This window comes from Chroicocephalus ridibundus, chromosome 1 (assembly GCF_963924245.1).
Source record: "Chroicocephalus ridibundus chromosome 1, bChrRid1.1, whole genome shotgun sequence".
NCBI lineage: Eukaryota > Metazoa > Chordata > Aves > Charadriiformes > Laridae > Chroicocephalus > Chroicocephalus ridibundus.
The window spans coordinates 39,269,380-39,287,058 of record NC_086284.1 but is presented as its reverse complement, the minus strand read 5'-3'; positions in this window follow the sequence as shown (position 1 = coordinate 39,287,058).

The following is a 17,679-nucleotide window of genomic DNA, read 5'->3' as shown; positions in this document are numbered from 1 at the left end:
TCTGCTTGAATTAAAACCCCATGTTGTCTTTCTCATAGGCACCATTTTCATCCTTTGCTCTGTATTCATCCCTGCTCTCTCAAAGCTAAGATATTGAAAAGGATAAATTTGGCTTGATAGCACTATGTATAACGATGCTACTGTATGTTGCTAGGATACCGTTTGGTGGTCAACTGTCTCTAGTGCAGCCACTATTACTTGCCAGGCTGACAGACATATTAGCTTTTATCCCCCTTAATGCTTGGGTTACAGACAGTTTCCCTTCACTTTATTCCATTTTGATTTTTGGGGGGTGGTAAGCTTAGAGAGAAAGATATGGGAGAGGGAGACAGATGTTATTATTTTATTTTATTTTCAGTCAAACTAAGTAACAAATATGTTATCTCAATGAGTATAAAAGGAAACATGTATTAGTCTTTGTAAGTTTTATAATTTTTGCTATATGAGCTAATACTGGATCTAAGCCTTTAGAGCCAGTGAGAATCTTTCACTGATTTGTTATGACTCTGATAGCACCCCTTGGCTTTCTCCCTGAGGATTTTGAGGGCTAAAAGCAAGAAATGCAATAAGTTGAGCTACATAGCCACGTGGTGTAGTTCATGGGGTCTAAAAGCTCATGCCCTCTGGGAACGCATGCAGAGGGGAGGTGTAAGAAATTCACACTTGACTTACTCAAGAAAAAATGCTTTTTCCACAGGAACAAATAATGCTTGCTTTTCTTTTTGATAGACTTGCTCATGAAGCGCTGACTTTTGGTGACAATTCCTGAGTGCTGACCACTTCTAGAAATTAGTCAACTTGACTGAGTGACAAAATATGAGTTTACTGTCTTGAAGTCAGACGTCATTTCTTGAAAAAAAAGAAAAACAAAACAAAACAAGCCAAAGAGCACCCTTCCTCACTTGTAGCTTGCTTTCTTTTCCTGCTCTGACTCCTGCTCCTGCTTCTGTTCACAAGCTCAAGGTAATGGTGCACTATTATGGAAACACAAAGAAGCTGCAAGGTACTAGGAGATTTGAACCTTGGTCTTCATGTATTTAAGATGTGAAGAACCCTGATAGCAATTTGTATTTCTTTTTTTGGAAAAGAAAAAACAAAACAAAACAAACGAACAAAAAAAGCAACCAACAAATGCATGATGCTCTCTTATAACTTACACTGCTTTCCTAACTTGATTTAAATCAATGAAAATTGTTAGTGAATTTCAGGCTAAGTAGCACCTTAACATCCAGTCTTAAATACAATAACAAGAATTTAGGGAATAAGTATTTGTGTTTGAAGAGTATTTATTCATGTAATATCTTTCCAACACAGGGAAAAGTAATTATACTCACAGCATGCAAGTCTAACTGATAAGAGGTCTTTACACAAAGACGTCATCATTAAACCTTCTGTAAAGGATGTTACTTGTGGTGGGATACAGCTCAGCGTCTGTGGTAGCTGCTCTACGTACCTGACCATAGCCAATACAGAAGAAGGCATAGCTCTAGCATGCAATTTAGCTCACTTGTTTTAGACACCTCACTTTGGAATGAGATGCATTGCACATGTTTCTCTCAAAAGATTATAAAAAGAGCCCGAGGTTATAACAACTACATTTAGTCAGATTAATATTAATCTTTCTTGTGAGTATCATCTAATTTCAGCACCTAAACCAGTGATATTTGGTTCTTTCTGTATTCAGAGGAAAGGGAAAATGCCCTTCAGAGAAGAGTTCACCAACACTGTTCTAGATTTGTGTCAGAAAGGGGTGAAATTCCTTTACAGACACTTAGCTTTCAGTTGATTCGATGATCTTAAAGGTCCCTTCCAACCTAGACAATTCTGTGATTCTATGATTGTAGTGAGAACTGATATTGCAGCCTAGAGTAAGCACCAGACTTTCAGAAGCCTAAGGTTAGATTGTATGAATACCACCTTTAACGGATATCTATTATTTTACAAAACAGCATATCTTGCATACAATAAAAGTAATGAGTCACAAGCTCATTAGTAAATTGTACGGAGGACACACGGTATTTGGGATAGCAGATGGGCATCACGTAACAGCTGATTAGGAAGTTACTCCCTAGAGTGTTCAAATATATCTGGACAGAAGGTGCACAAACAGTATCACAGCACACATGTGAACTCAGTGAAAAATTCTGGCCACACGCAATGTTGCTGGCCAGTCTCTGGCAATCCTCACTCCACATTCCTTTATGCCCAACACTGAATTCATGACTACTAACATCTGCACATTATATTGGCAGTGTATCATCATTTTCTGGCAGCTATGGATGACAGTGAAAGACTGAAACACTTTGCTTAAGCCATGGGCAGTTGGGTGTAGTGAAATCCGTGCAGTTTATTGTGAGAATTTTCTGGGTTCTTGGCTACTACAAATACAAATAACTCTAAAACCAACAACAACAAGTCAAGCTGTAGCCAGGTACCTTAAAATTATGTTGTGTTTCACAGATTTTTCTTACAACCAATCAGATGTCAGTATGCATCACTGAAGAGTTTAAAAGCCAAACCAAATATTACCAGTAATAAAGAAACCAAACGGTAAAATTTGTGAAAACTATAATTCCTAGTCATTCTGTGCAGCTGCTTTTTCTGTAGTATTTTCTGCCTAGTTTCCAGGGGAGAGATCGAAAACAAATTTTGGTGATATAATCCAGCTGCCTTCAACCTCACCAGCACAAAGGCAGATATAAATCTGCCTTATTTTTCTACAAATTCATGGTAATGCTTTATCATTGGGAGGACACAAAGAAGGCATTGTGTATCAGTAGACATAAACCTTGGTCTTCATACATTTAAGGTGCGATGAACCCCAGCACAGGTAAAGCAAGGAAGTTTAAGGAGTCACTGATTTAAGAACACTCAAACAACCCCTTGAATCCAAACATTAATGCAATGAACACAGCCTCCTGTCTTCTTGGGGAGTCTAAACACTCTGAGTTATAGGGATGGTATGAATTTTTTCTTGGTACTTTCTATTGACTCAAAATTGAGTTTAGATTGAGTTTAGGTTGATGAATACTTCCATAACAACAACAACAGCAATAAGTGTATGTCTTATCCAATTGACTCACCGGTGGTTTTGGGGGTTTGTGCATTTTTAAGTAAAACTGGTGGTTTGTTTTTTTTTTTTCCATGGAAAATAAAAATTCAGCACCAAAAATTTTAAAAATAGTAGAAAAAAGCCCCCATATTTTCCATGAAAAGCAGGAAAAAAAAATTCTGAACAAAAACTGGGTGTCTGGTTTTGACTCTTGGTTTTCAGTGGAATATACCGTTTTCACTCAACTGAAGCACTGAAGCACTGAAGTGGAGGCATTGCTGCAGTTCTGGGGCTTTTAACTGCTGAGGTCATCTTCACTTTTGAGCAGAGACCACAGGGAGGGAACAAGGAAATGAGGAAGTTCTTAAGAAATTCTCTGACCTGAATTTTCTGTGAAAATGATTCATATGTCTATTGCTACCTTTATTGAGAGAAACAAGATTTGTACAACCGACACTGCAAAAACAGCTGTATCATCAATTTCTTCTTTCAGTTGAACACTGATTATTACAGTTTGACAAATGTTGTTATATTTTTAAAATGATCAACAGTGTATGTGAAACAGTTCAGGCATGGCTAATCTTTTCTTGCAAGGATCTCAACACCAAAAAATCTTCCCATAGCCCAAAGTCACATATATCCTACAACAGAGGATCCAAGAGCAGTTCAGAGACAGAAGATATCTGTGCTCCTTAGACAGTTATTTATGCAACACTTTACTGTGGACTGAGAGTGGGATGAGCAGACAGCTGAGTCCTAAGAGACCTGCTGATGTTGGCTTAAACAGCCAGCGTTGGCTCATTTCCTCACTTCTGGTGCAGATCCAGAAGGCTTTCCACCAGGAGAGCTTGCCCGCAGCCATTCACATCACAGTTTCTGCAACAGATCCACACTTGAACTGTTCAGATGCCACAGGTTTGCCCATCTGGTATAGTTAAACCTATGGCTGTCATTCCCACACTGAAATTCAGCAATGACTTTCTCCACCCTTGACATCTTGCTGAGCTGGCTGTATCTGATAATACGATATCTGCTCATAGCAAGGGAATATGGATTCTGGCGAAAATACTGGAACTCTTCATGAATCTGTCTCTGCTTGAGTCTCATTATTCAGCTTTGTATCAGTGCTGATCTGTGTATTACATTGCTGCTCATATTTACTTCCTAACCTGTCACAACTAGTATCACTTGCCCATTTCTGGTGTTGTGTACTTGCGATTGGTACCTCTATCCTGAGGATAAACAGCCTCTTTGTGATTCAGCTGTTTTAACAGAAAAGGTTACCATTGCCAGTTTAACCCTGCTGTCCTTCTTCCTTCTGCCTGAGATTATTTTCCCCATTAGATGTCCTTACAGAAGTGCTGTTACAAGTACTATGTAATTTGAATGAGTCAAAATGACCTGGAATAAAGAAGACTTGGTATTTGCACATTTTAAAGTGACCCAATTTGTTTTGATTAAAGTGTCTTCAGAACCAGGTACTGAGAGGAGGCAGTCTCTAACAAACGGAAGATGGTGGTCAACTACAAGTGACCTGTGAGTGGTAGCCTAGACACAAATTTTATGCAGAATAACTGTCTATTGTAAGCTTTAAAGCAAGCTGTATGTGTGATTTCATGCCCTCCAACAATTATCCTTGCATAATCAGCACAGAATAAGTCCTGATTCAGACAGTGGCTTGTTGTCTACAAGAGAGCAATGCTGCATCTGCACAAAACCACATTGTCCACCTTGGAATCCACTTCTCATTGGCATTTGACACATTTTCTGTCTTGCTGTATAAAGCCTGGAATGTGTTGACACATGGGATGCAGCAATGTCTCCAGATAGATCTGAATACAACAGCCATGAACACAGGCTGTATTCTACAGGAGCATTATCTGATGATCTGATTTGGTCGCAGGAACAAAATACCTATGTTACCTCTGCAGCATGTTTACATGATGTGTGGGGCTGGCTATTCACAATATTTATTTTTTTAATTGCTGCTTTAAAAACTTATGGCTGCAGAACTGACATGCCAGTACAAGGGTGCTCTGTCTCCTTTCTGTCAGGAATACAGGAATGGCACAGTTGACTAGGATGAAAGAAAACATAATTTCCTATCTGTACAATACACAAAAAATACAATTTTGCCTTTTTGGCAAGTTCTTTGTACAATGCTATGCCACAAAAAGTTTCTGGAACATGAATTTGTAGTACAGTTTATATCCTCCTACTTATGGCTTCTCTCATCTCCACCAAACCAAGAATTTAGCTGTCAATCTCACCCTGCTATTGTCATTATGCTAAACCTTTCTGTGTTTACCCAGATTAAGTAATACACTATTAGGCAAACACAAACTTATAGTTGTGGTTATTGCAGAAATTTCCATATAATACTCTTAGGTTGCTCAGATTTCTGTGATATCAGGGTATGGACTCTGCAGCAATACTTTTCACTTTAAGTGAAAAGTAATTTCATTTTAGAAACCATCAATGGAAACAGTCCTTGAGATCTTATTAATAATTGTTCAGTTCTAATTTGGAGGTGCAAACAGCCATACAAAGGCCACCGACAGAGAGCAGTTATTTGCACAGTAAAATGAGTGTGTGTGCTTCTTGCTTAGTCTAAAAATAATTAGTTCATTAACCTTAAATGTATTGTTAACCTGACCATATTGTTAAGGTCAAATGTAAAAACAGATAAGTTTTTTTGGGTTTATGTTAGTTGATGCATAGGTATGTGCATGTTCGCATTTAGCACTCTTGAATCTATAATGATTATGCATTCTGCAGAAACCAGAAGATTTTAGAGGGTGAACAATGACAGCAAAGCCTAGGGACAAGAGAACTGAAAGAGTTTTTCTATATTGGTGAATCTTAGTATTCATTAAAAGCCAAATACCAATATAAAGCTTAATAAATCCTGTGAAAAAGCTTTTGTCGCTGTGTGATTTGGATAATTTGATCCTTTGTGAACTAGAGGTAAAACTATTGAGTTAAAATGTTACAGAAAACAATATTTATGTTAATAGATACTTAAACAGTATTTTTCTAGCCCTCCTCCATAACTCTTAAATACCACCAAATATTTACTCTTGTTGAGGAGACACCAAGACGATAGTTGGAAAGAGCTTGCTGTAGGAATTCATTTGAGTTACTCAGTCATGAATGTATTGGATTTACACAGCAAAGTTTTGGTAGCTGGGGAATTACAGGGGTGGCTCCTGTGAGAAGCTGCTAGAAGCTTCCCCTGTGTCCGATAGACGCAATGCCAGCTGGCACCAAGATAGAGCCGCTGCTAGCCAAGACCGAGCCCATCAGTGACGGTGGTAGCACTTCAGGGGTAACATATTTAAGAAAGGGAAAAAAACTGCTGCACAACAGCAGCCGGGAAAGACGAGTGAGAATATGTGAGAGAAACAACTCCACAGACACCAAGGTCAGTGAAGAAGGACAGGGAGGAGGTGCTCCAAGCACCAGAGCTGAGATTCCCTTGCAGCCCACGGTGAAGACCATGGTGAGGCAGGCTGTCCCCCTGCAGCCCATGGAAGTTAACAGTGGAACTGATATCCACCTGCAGCCCACAAAGGATCCCACGAGGAGGACCCCCAGAGCAGGTGGATGCCTGAAAGAGGCTGGGAACCCATGGAAGCCTGTGCTGGAACAAACTCCTGGCAGCACCTGTGGACCCATGGAGAGCTGGAGCAGTCTGTTCCTGAAGGACTGCACCCCACAGAAAGGACTCATGCTGGAGCAGTTTGTGAAGAACTGCAGCAGCCCATGGGAAGGACTCATGTTGGAAAGGTTTCTGAAGGACTGCCTCCCATGGGAGGAACCCCATGCTGGAGTAGAGGAACAGAGTGAGGAGGAAGGAGCGTCAGAGACATGTGATGAACTGACCACAACGCCCCTTCCTCATTTCCTTGTGTTGCTTGGAGGGGAGAAAGTAGAGAAATTTTGCGTGAAGTTGATCCTGGGAAGAAGGGAGGGGTGGGAGGGGAAGGTGTTTTAAGATTTGATTTTATTTCTCATTACCCTACTCTGAATTGATTGGTAATAAATTAAATTAATTTTCCCCAAGTTGAGTCTGTTTTGCCCGTGATGGTAATTGGTGAGTGATCTCTCCCTGTTCTTATCTTGACTCACAAGCCTTTTGTTATGCTTTCTCTCCTCTGTCCAGCTGAGGAGGGGGAGTGACAGAGAGGGTTTGGAGGGTACCTGGCATCCAGCCAAGGTCAACCCACCACAATGGAATAGACCAGTTAGCAGGAATAAAGGAAATCCTTGTCTTCGCAGATCAGGTGATTATTTTGGCTAGCCTGTTCCCCAGCACTTGAGGGAATAGAAGTTCAATTACCGTTAGAAAGATGTTATTGCCCTTCCTTTAGTAAGTAGTACTGTGACATATTTTGCAGATAACCTTCATACGAATGAAAGAGAGAGAGTTTTGCTAAGGGCAGGCTGCATTAGGACTCATAGACCCTGGAGATTTATCCTCTCAGCCTGTTTGCTGCAGTTCTTATTTCCGGGTCCATCCGGTAGTGAATGGCACGCGTATCCCAAAGACACAAGAATGACATGCATGTTGCTGATCGCACACGCCACCACAGGCAACATGGCCTTTTCCAGCAGCCACATAAACACCAGCAGTGCTCGCATACACCTGAACATAGACAACCCTGTCTTCCTCCTTCTCTGTGTCTTACCAGGTTTGAAGCTAACCAGTGAAACATCCACCTACCCTCACTGTCTTGATTCACAAAACCCCCTCAAATACTAGAATGGGCTTTAAGTCTGACATCCATGCCTGGATCCTGGGACCATCACCCGGTCATTGGCTCAGACCTCAGGCCCTGACCGGATGTGAGTGACGTCCTACGCATTAGCTAGTCCAGCTTGATGTTCACTTGCGAATCATTCCTCAACACATGTCACATGGAGAACAGACGGCAAGATCACACAGAAAACAATAAGGAACTGGATTTAAAAATAAGGTACATGATCAGAAGCAGGGTTAGGACAGAGGAGTGTCGATCACTTTTCCCTCCTCTCCATCTTTTCGTGCTTATAAGTATCTCCAAACAGTGACTGCTAAAATAACTGATCAGACATAACATAATGCAAAGAAATAATTAATTCATTTATTTAATTAAGAATAATTAAATAGAGTTTCTCATTTTTATATAAGAATATTTTTGTGGTCAGCTAACTATGGTGCATGCAGCTTCCCTTTTCACCTTTGTTTTAATAAGTTACTTAGAATAAATGTCATTCTTCAGGATGGCAAGAGATAAAAATTGTGCTTTGTAAATTCATATTTCCAGACTTGATCTCTTCCCTCACTGAAATGTGAACTCTAGATCTTTTAGTTACTGTTGTATCTTATTAACAAAAAAAAACAAGAGAGAGAGAAAAAGAGAACATCACCCAAGAACAACTCATCTAGAGAGCAGAACCATAAACAGAAGTCCCAAATCAGAAAAATGGCAAATGAAATGGAAGAGATTAATTTATATCTTCCTTTGCTTACACCGATGGCCTAAATATTAGATAATTCCATGTGAATGAATTCTATGAGGGGAAACCTCATCTCTCTCTACAACTACCTGAAAGGAGGCTGTAGAGAGGTGGGGGTTGGTCTCTTCTCCCAGGTAACGGATGATAGGAGAAGAGGAAATGGCCTCAAGTTGCACCAGGTTTCGACTGGATATTAGGAAAAAATTATATACTGAAAGGTTTATTAAGCATTGGACCAAGCTGCCCAGGGAAGTGGTTGAGTCACCAACCCTGGACATATTTAAAAGACGGGTAGACATAGTGCTTAGAGATACGGTTTAGTGGTGGTTTTTGTCAGTGTTTGATGGTTGGACTAGATGATCTGAAATGTCCCTTCCAACCTCAGTGATTCTATGATTCCATGATTCTTTGAACAGCTAACCCTATTAGCTTACTAGCTGTATATCTGTATGACATCAACACTGGGATAAGTTTCCTGCCAGACTCCGTGTTTTCCTTTGTGCTTATTACAGTCAATATATTTTTAATTATTTTCAGTATCTTTTCTGAGACACTTAATCACTGTACCTTATTCCAAATGTGTCTTTCCTAAAATATTTGTGGCTTTCCTGTTTTACTCCTCTTTTGGATAGGTGCATTGGTGGAGCATATAAAGGTGAAGAAATGTTCTGTGAAGGTAAAAGAGAATTAACCACAACACCATAACAAGTCAAAAGCTCGAATAGGCTTGAAGGAGGCAAGTGAGATGTGCAGCATCTGTGGGTCTTCATACACCTATGCGGTGTATAAACTAACTGACAAACTATCAGGCACTATGTACTGAATATAAAAACTAGAATACAAAGCAGATGGGACACATTTAAAACTCATGTTTCTAGCTTCCCAGTCTCTTCTGATTATAATCTCCTTGGCAAAGTCAAGATTTATTCCACATTAGTTATTTAAAAAAAAACAGGAAAACGATAGAGTTAAGTTAATGAGTATACAACCCCCAGTTATAGGTGATGAAATCGTGAAATTAACTTTCATTATTGAGTTCCAGTATTGAATCTTATGAACCTTCAAAGCCACATGGTGCAGAACAGAAGGTAAATTTACATCAATAAAATGTTTTATGAAAACTTGATAAAGAAACACTCTCCTTGAACCACTTATATTAATGAACCTAAATATAACACGTGCATATATCGGTGTATGTAGTGCTATGTTAGAGGATATTAATGGCTGCCATCAATCACAAACCTGGTTACAATTGATGTGTGAACTACCTTCACTGAGTCTAAATGAAAGAGCATGATAATGTTTCTTTTATGTAGAAACATAAAACAATAGAAGTCAGGGATAAAAAATAAATTAAGGATAACATCATTGCAAGATCTAGTAGCTGAGCATCTTGTCTAAACTAGTTACTCAGCTTTTTCTATAAATAGGGATATAAAATAGCTCATCCAAGCTATCTCAGACAAGATAGATAAGAAGAGCTTCATTTTGGAAGTACTTGTTTGTCTCTGCTGTCTACAAAGATGGGATTCCCAGCCACAGGTGTGATCCATCTGCCCTAATTTAGATAGATGTCTAGAAGTTAACTGTCTAAGTTTAAGACACTTTTATGAACAGTTAGGTCAGTTAAGTCACTGTGAACAAGGAGATTTCAGCAGAGATAACAATGGTATAATGAATTATCCTTTTAATGAAAATAATCTGACAATGACATACTACTACTACTTTTGTGCCTGTTACTAGGATAACTCAGGAACTGATGGTCTTTGTCTATTACATAAGTCAATATACGAATTCTTTTTTAAACTGGCTTTCCTTCCCAATACTCCTGCTTTCTCCTCATGTCTTCTCATGAAAAAACTGAGGAAGGGTCTATCAGAAGGATATATGGTGAAGGAGGGGCTACCTAGTCACCTAGCAGTAGGTTCTTCCTCCTCGCTTTTCATTCAGTCCTGCAGTACAAGGTTCATGGCTTAAGTTTAGATGGTATCAGAAAATATTTGGCCAGATCCTAGTTTTTTGTTACCTGCTCTAACAATACAGAGAGGTCTCTACTTTAAAAAAATATTTGTCTATACATTGTACATATATGTGTGTGTGTAAACACATCTGTCACTGTTATGCAAATGCACATATATATGTATGCACACTTTTGTGTTAAAACAATCTTTTATTTCCTTTACAGCAAAGCACAAGCAGTGTGGTAACTTAAGTCATCAGGACAATAAAGCAGAACACTAAATTCCTGACTTCAGAGACTTTTGTCATACTCCTGACACCAAGATTAAGTTGTTTACACTGTTTCCACCCTCATAGTGCTGTTTAATCTGTTTATTCATAACATAACTCTTTGGTTACCAAGAACTGAATCTTACTCTAATTTAAGTTTAGAAGTCCAAGTGCCTACACCTGTGTCTGAGTTAGTCATTCTGACAGGGAGAAATAAGCAGCTCAGAGTTAGGTGTTCACTTAGCAAACAGCTACACCTGGTCATATGACCTTGATTTCCGTTGGTAATTCTTGAGCTTCAATTATTTATCAAAATAGACAAACCAAACATGAGTTAACCGCCATGCTAGTAAACTGGCCTTCACAGGTGGGAGTAAAGGGAGTGCTGTAATGCACATTATTCCTTAGATGTCAGAAAACAAACCACACACCAGAGCTGAGAGGCAACAGTGGAATGTCAGCAAAAAGTGCCCAGTGGTTTGTCAATAAAGAGGCATATACTTTGTTATGTTGAAGATCATTTGCTGGGATTTCAGAGAGGTTTTGTTAACGCTGTATGAATAATAACCTGAACATTCCTAACCAAATATCAGAGACACAGCTATTCCTAAATCAGTGGGGAATGATACCGAGATAACTTTGCTTCAGTATTCTTTCCATCTAATTAATCATTTTCCAGAAACTGTGATAAAATACTGCTTTGTTAGTCACACTGTTTAGGAGTCAGCCCCATAATATGTCATTAGACATCTTTCTATGTTATTCTTCTCTCTTGCATTCAATTAAAGGAATTTTTGTTGAACAGTGTAATGAACTGTGAATTATTTGCCTTATTTATCCATGTACCAGATAAGTTGGTATGCTTCTACAAAATCTTATACAATCACTCCTTGTAAAATGTTAGTTTCTAACTTTCTTTTTCTTTACAGATTTAAGAATTAGATTCTGATTGAAGTGATGGAGCTCCTGTATGACTGTCAACATTTACTCTTTATTCTAGGTAAATTAATATTTTCTTGGAGTTTCCTGTGTGCTTGCAGATGTCTTCTATTTCAGAGGGCAATTATTGTATGTAAAAATGCATGAGATGTATCAGTAGTTGTGACCTCTCTGTCATTGGCCCTGGCTGATAAATTTCTCGAAGTAACTCTGTCAACGGGTTGGGACTGAGGGAGTCTAAACTTTGTGGAAGGAAATCTATCACACAGTGAACTGTGCTTAGAGCTTGCTTATTACAAGACATGAAAAATAAATGGTATGAGTGTGAAGCATATTTTTTCACCAAGAGAATGACTTGGGGCATAATGGACTGCATTCAGGAATCTTCAGTTATTTTAGTCAATGTTTTATGGATTTGCTTTCATTTTCTGCCAAAATATAGTCCTAATTTGTCAGGCATTTACTTTCACATTTAGTCAGAAAATAACATTCAGAAATGCAGTGTATTTCACACCTTCTAGCTTAAGCCCTAGAACTTGCATTGCATCTTGTCCACAACAGAAAGTAAGTTTTAAGCTACCAAGAAACCCACCTGATGTATTGGCAAAGCATCCCATCATAGTTCAGAATAATATGCATAGGGCTCAGCCTCAGAGGATTCAGTGACTGAAACAGTAACAGAATGGGATTATTAATTACAAAAAATAAAAGTAATGGATAAGTACAGGAAGCACTGGAATTGATCTTTGTTTCTGTATGGTACAAAATGTATTGCAGAGGAGAATAAAAGGGACACAATAGCGTTTTTAGCACACAGAAAATCCCACAAAATAAATTAAATAGCAGCCATAGGAAAATACAGTAGAATGATGTCCTGGTTTCAGTTGGGATAGAGTTAATTTTCTTTCTAGTGATTGTTGTGTTTCAGATTTGGTATGAAAGGAATGTCAACAATACATATTGTTCTAGTTGTTGATAAGTGATGTCCATGCTTTCCAAGGACTCTTTTCGGCTTCCCATAGAAGCTGACAAGGAGTATAGACTAAACAATGGAATGGACAATGGAATATTCCGTACTGTAGACATCGTGCTCAGTATATAAATGGAGGTTGGCCGGGAGCACGATCAATGCTCGGGATGGTGCCAATTCACCGGCCAGTGAGATTATTATTATTATTGTTATCATTATTTTTATTTTCCTTCTATGATACTATCCTGTTAAACTGTCTTTATTTCAGCTAATGAGGGTGTTTTTTTTCCTACCCTTCTTGCAGGAGGAAGCGGGGATGAGTGAGCTTTGAGCAACCTGATCTAGTGAAGGATGACTCTGCCCAAGGCAGGGGAGGTGGACTGGATGGTCTTTAAAGGTCCCTTCCAACCCAAACCATTCTATGTTTCTCTGATTCTACATACCCAACTGCAGTAAAAGTTGATATAAATCCTGCAGTATTACTGAAATATATTTCATTAGTTTACACATACGTGCATGCCTATGTGTGTATACACTCAGAATCCCTCAAAACATGTGAATTTATGCCTGCAATTTAACATTTTGAGTTAAACTGCGTCTGATGTCTGTAGGAGTCTTATCATTTAACACCACTCCTCAAGTGAAAGCTTACTTCTTTCAACTCTAAAGATGCTGCCAAAATGAAAATTTTCTTTTTAAATTGACATGAGTGACTACTGGGGATAAGTATATATGATTATTTTTTTTATTTAAAAATACCACGTCTATCTGATTGAAAAATATAAAATATTTTTAAAAGACGACATAAAAATGCATAAATATTTGTTGGAACCAAATTTTAATCTGTACCTGATACCTGATCCAAAGTGCAGGGTACAAAAATTAATTACAGAAATTGTCAAGTATTAAACAAAAATTGTACTGTATGATACTAATGAACATAATTTCCAAGTTAAAATATAAAATGTTTAATAAACTTTCTGTAAGCTGTTCTTGTTAGCTTGGATAAATTTTTGATAATTAATTGGTTGATCACGTTTAATATTTAGGAATGGGCAAGAGAAGCTTTGGTCCATCCCTACCAGAACTTGATAAAATTCAATAAAATCCTTCTGAGTCGTATTTACCTTTTGTGCTAATGGCTGATGGTGTGCATCAACCCTGACACCACGACATGCAGGAATAGTGGGTTTGCTTCTCAATAGAACGTGTACTGTGCCTGCACAGTGTTCCTCAGTAGGGATTTCCCTGGCTGCCAACCAGAAGTGGGCAACATGGGTTCATGATGAACAAGCCCAGAGGAGCTGGGTCCCTGAGCAGTGTCAGCGTGAAATGCGTGTGTGTGTGCACGCACGTCTCAGAACACAAATCTTAGTATAGAAGATTGCTACCCACTCACTGTACCCATCCTGCTGAGCAAATACATTTTTGATTACATGTCACTGACTGGTGTAGTTTTGTTCTTGCAGCCACTCCACTGAAATTTCCTTGTGGCAAGCAATGTACAAGACTAATGGCCCTTTTTTCTGTCTTCCAACCTCTAACGGCTAAATATTCTTGTCTTGTTGGTATTATATTAATAATGAATAACCAATACATTTCTTGCTTTGTATAATATTGTTCTACTAGACCTCCTCTGTGTTATATGCATACATATCCGCACATCCATACACACACACAGAGAAATATCTACTGCAAATTTTTCTGTTGAAATCCCCACCAGCTAAAAAAAACATTAGAATTGCCACAGGTAATGGGATTTAATATATTACTAGCCCTGCTAATTCCTTTATTCTTAATAACACAAAATTGAAGACATATCTCTTCTGCCCCCCTTTCTCTCACATCCTTTGTGTCTTTTCTTGGTTCCTCTGGTGATACTTTTAAAACTTTTGCTTTTATTATTGTTCTACACACCAAGTAGATACATCATGTAATGCAGAAGCTTCACAAGGGAAGAAAAGCAATCAAAAACTTAAACAGAAACAAAAAAAAAATTGTTCTTAAATTTGCATGAAATTGCAAATTTTTTCTATGAAAAGTTTTACAAAACTTTTGTAGAGAAACTTATTTACAAAACTTATTTACAAAAATAAGACAGTACTCACTTGAGTTTTGTTGTGTCAAAATGGCGTAATACTGTAAGTACCAAATGACATGCTAATGTTAATGATCCAGCAAATTTATGGATTTCATTAGCTTGGTGTTTTAATGAAGTTATTAATCTGAGTGTACATAAGTCTTTATCTGAGTTCCAGTAGATACAATTGGATTTTCATGAAGGTTGAGCAAGTATTTGTGTCAAAGTATGGCCTTTTTTTTTTTTTTTGCTAGCCTGGATAATCATTTGATTTCGCTTAAAATTCTGCACAGAAATTTTGAACACTTTTTTGGCCTTTACTGTAGCTTTGGATGTTCTCTTCTACCTCCTTACTAATGATTACAGGTCACTTATGTAGCATCAGTGTGCCTGATACACTGAAGAGGGTGTCTGTCACCTTGAAATGCATGGCTACGGTAGGAACACATAAAGAGGAGTATGTCATTGGATCAAAGATCCATGACGGATGTCAGTACCCTGTTTCTGGCATTGGACAAGAATAGATTTAAGTTAAGATTTATAGTTGAGAATACCATTACAGGGGAAACAGCCACGTGACTGAAGTGATGCAAATAATCGGCTTGCTTTTGCTTTGTACTTTTTCTAATTCCTTGACACACAAAAAAACCCACCCAAGAACAGAAAAAAAGAAAGAAAAAAAAAAGAAGGAAGGTAGGAAGATACATTTAGAGATTCAAGTCAGGAAAAAAATGGTCTTGTTTTTTTTTTCTTTCTAAGTATACATTTACACACTCATGTAACCATCACACACATTTGGAGGTTGTATTATTTTCTAAAAGTTTTGTTTAAAAATTGCCTCTAGGTAAGCCTCAGGTCTTCATTTATTTATTTATTTATTTATTTTAAAGCTATTGCTTTAATGCAAAAATGCTCAGTTTGAAAGACTAGGTAATATTTTTATTTTTATTTTCCCCTATTTCTTTTTTAGAAACGAATAGTAAAATGTTATGTTTTCAGATAGGTAGACTCCTGTATTTTTTCTACTCTTAAATTCTTCACAGAAACTACTCATGAGTGTAAAGTGTTTGGGAATAGCTTGACATCCTATGGAAATATTAGCTCTATGTTAAAATGAAATCTTGTTGAAACTCTCTTCTTCCTTCACGTCGTACAACACATAGAATGCACATATGCAGTTTGACATCGAAATGCCGCAGCACTTGCTTGTTTAGCAAAGTTGGCAACAGAGAAAATATGCCAGTTCTTTAAAGCCAGAAGTGCTTCCCTCTCCACTTACACATGCAGTTCAAGTTGCAGACGCATAATTGTGTCTCAGATACCTGAGAAATTGCCTCTCTCTCTCTTCCTCGAATCCCCATGCCCAAGTTAACAACTACTATTAAAGGTCTCACTTTCATTCTCCAATTGCTTTTCTCTCAGAAAGCTTCACTGTGGTACCCTAGCAATTTGCTTCCTTTTATCTGCTGATTTTCAAGTGCGTTAAGTCAGAGAGTAGAGAGGTAACCTCTTTTTCAGGTTTTTCTTATAGATGAGTTTGAGGTATTTTATGGTATTTTAAAAATGCAATTCAGTATATTATATTTAGCTCAATATTGTATAATCACCAATTACGCAGTCTTATACAATTATTATTATTTTTCACTGTGTGTCCCTAAGAAAGTACTCTCCTACTTGATATGCTTATTGCTCACAGAACTGAGAAAAACATTGAGAGAAGCTGAAGAGATTTAGGGTCATAGTCTTGTTGGGTTCTTCGGATTTCATCTCAGCTGCAGCTCTGCTCTTTTCAGCAGGGTAAAAGTGACTGACAACTGAGTTACAAAACAGATATACAGACAGACAGATTAACCTCTTGCCTCATAAAGATTAAGTCTACTTGTAGTTTTGAAGGAAATCTTTCTCATCCATAGCTGCTGGCATCAGTAGCTATAGTCATCACACATGTGTACATGTGTGTGTTTGTATGTGCTCTGTGGTGAAAAGACTTTATTCTTTTTCAACATGAGCTCACATTACATATACAAATGTGGTAGTCTTTTTTTTCTGAAGTAAGCACACTTTTATATCACTCAACCTAAACCCATAGATTTTAGGGACGCTGTACATTCAGCATTCTGAAAATCAGGTGCTGGAGAAAAATGAAAAAGCATCTAAAAGTAACAGTGGGTTTCATCTCTAAAAACAAACATCCAAAAGTTAGGTGTAGCTTCTGTGCTGCCTCAATAGTCAATGCAGAAAAATGAGTGCTCCCATATCTGTGTTGCTGCTTTGGCTGCTCACCATGTCTCAGCAATCACAATGATGATGTAGCTTTGCGAACACATGCACACCTCCACTTCCTAATACATGTTTCCCAGGGTGCATATACCTGAGGTGAATTTCTTTTTGCCTTATTTTACGATTTCTGAGGTCTCTCTTGTTCCCATCATTCTGCACCTTTGCTTTCCAGCACTGCTGATCCCTACTGTCCTTTACCCTGAGTTGTGCTGTTCCTAATTTAAAGCTCTCCTCATAAGTTTAACCAGCTTTTTGCAAAGATTGTCTTGGCTCCACTTTGTCAGGTACATCCCCTCACCCCCTACCAGTCCTCAGTCCTCAAAGTGGGTCCCATGGTTGTAAAAGCCAAATTCCTGTCAACATCACCAGCTGCACAACCAGATTGTTGACCTGCAGGTGCTAAAATTAATATAATTGTATGTCTTTGGTGTGACAGGATGCAAAATCAGCTAGGGTTTTGAGGTAGATCTGTTTAGATTTTCTCCAGTCCAAAGACAGAATGATATTTAAACCTGGTTTTAATTTTGGTTTTAGTGGACTAAAACCTCAAATAGGTAACTCTTTGAATAAAGAAAACCTACAGTTTTCTTGCAGTAGTAAACGCTGTCAGAGAGATCTTGTAGCACT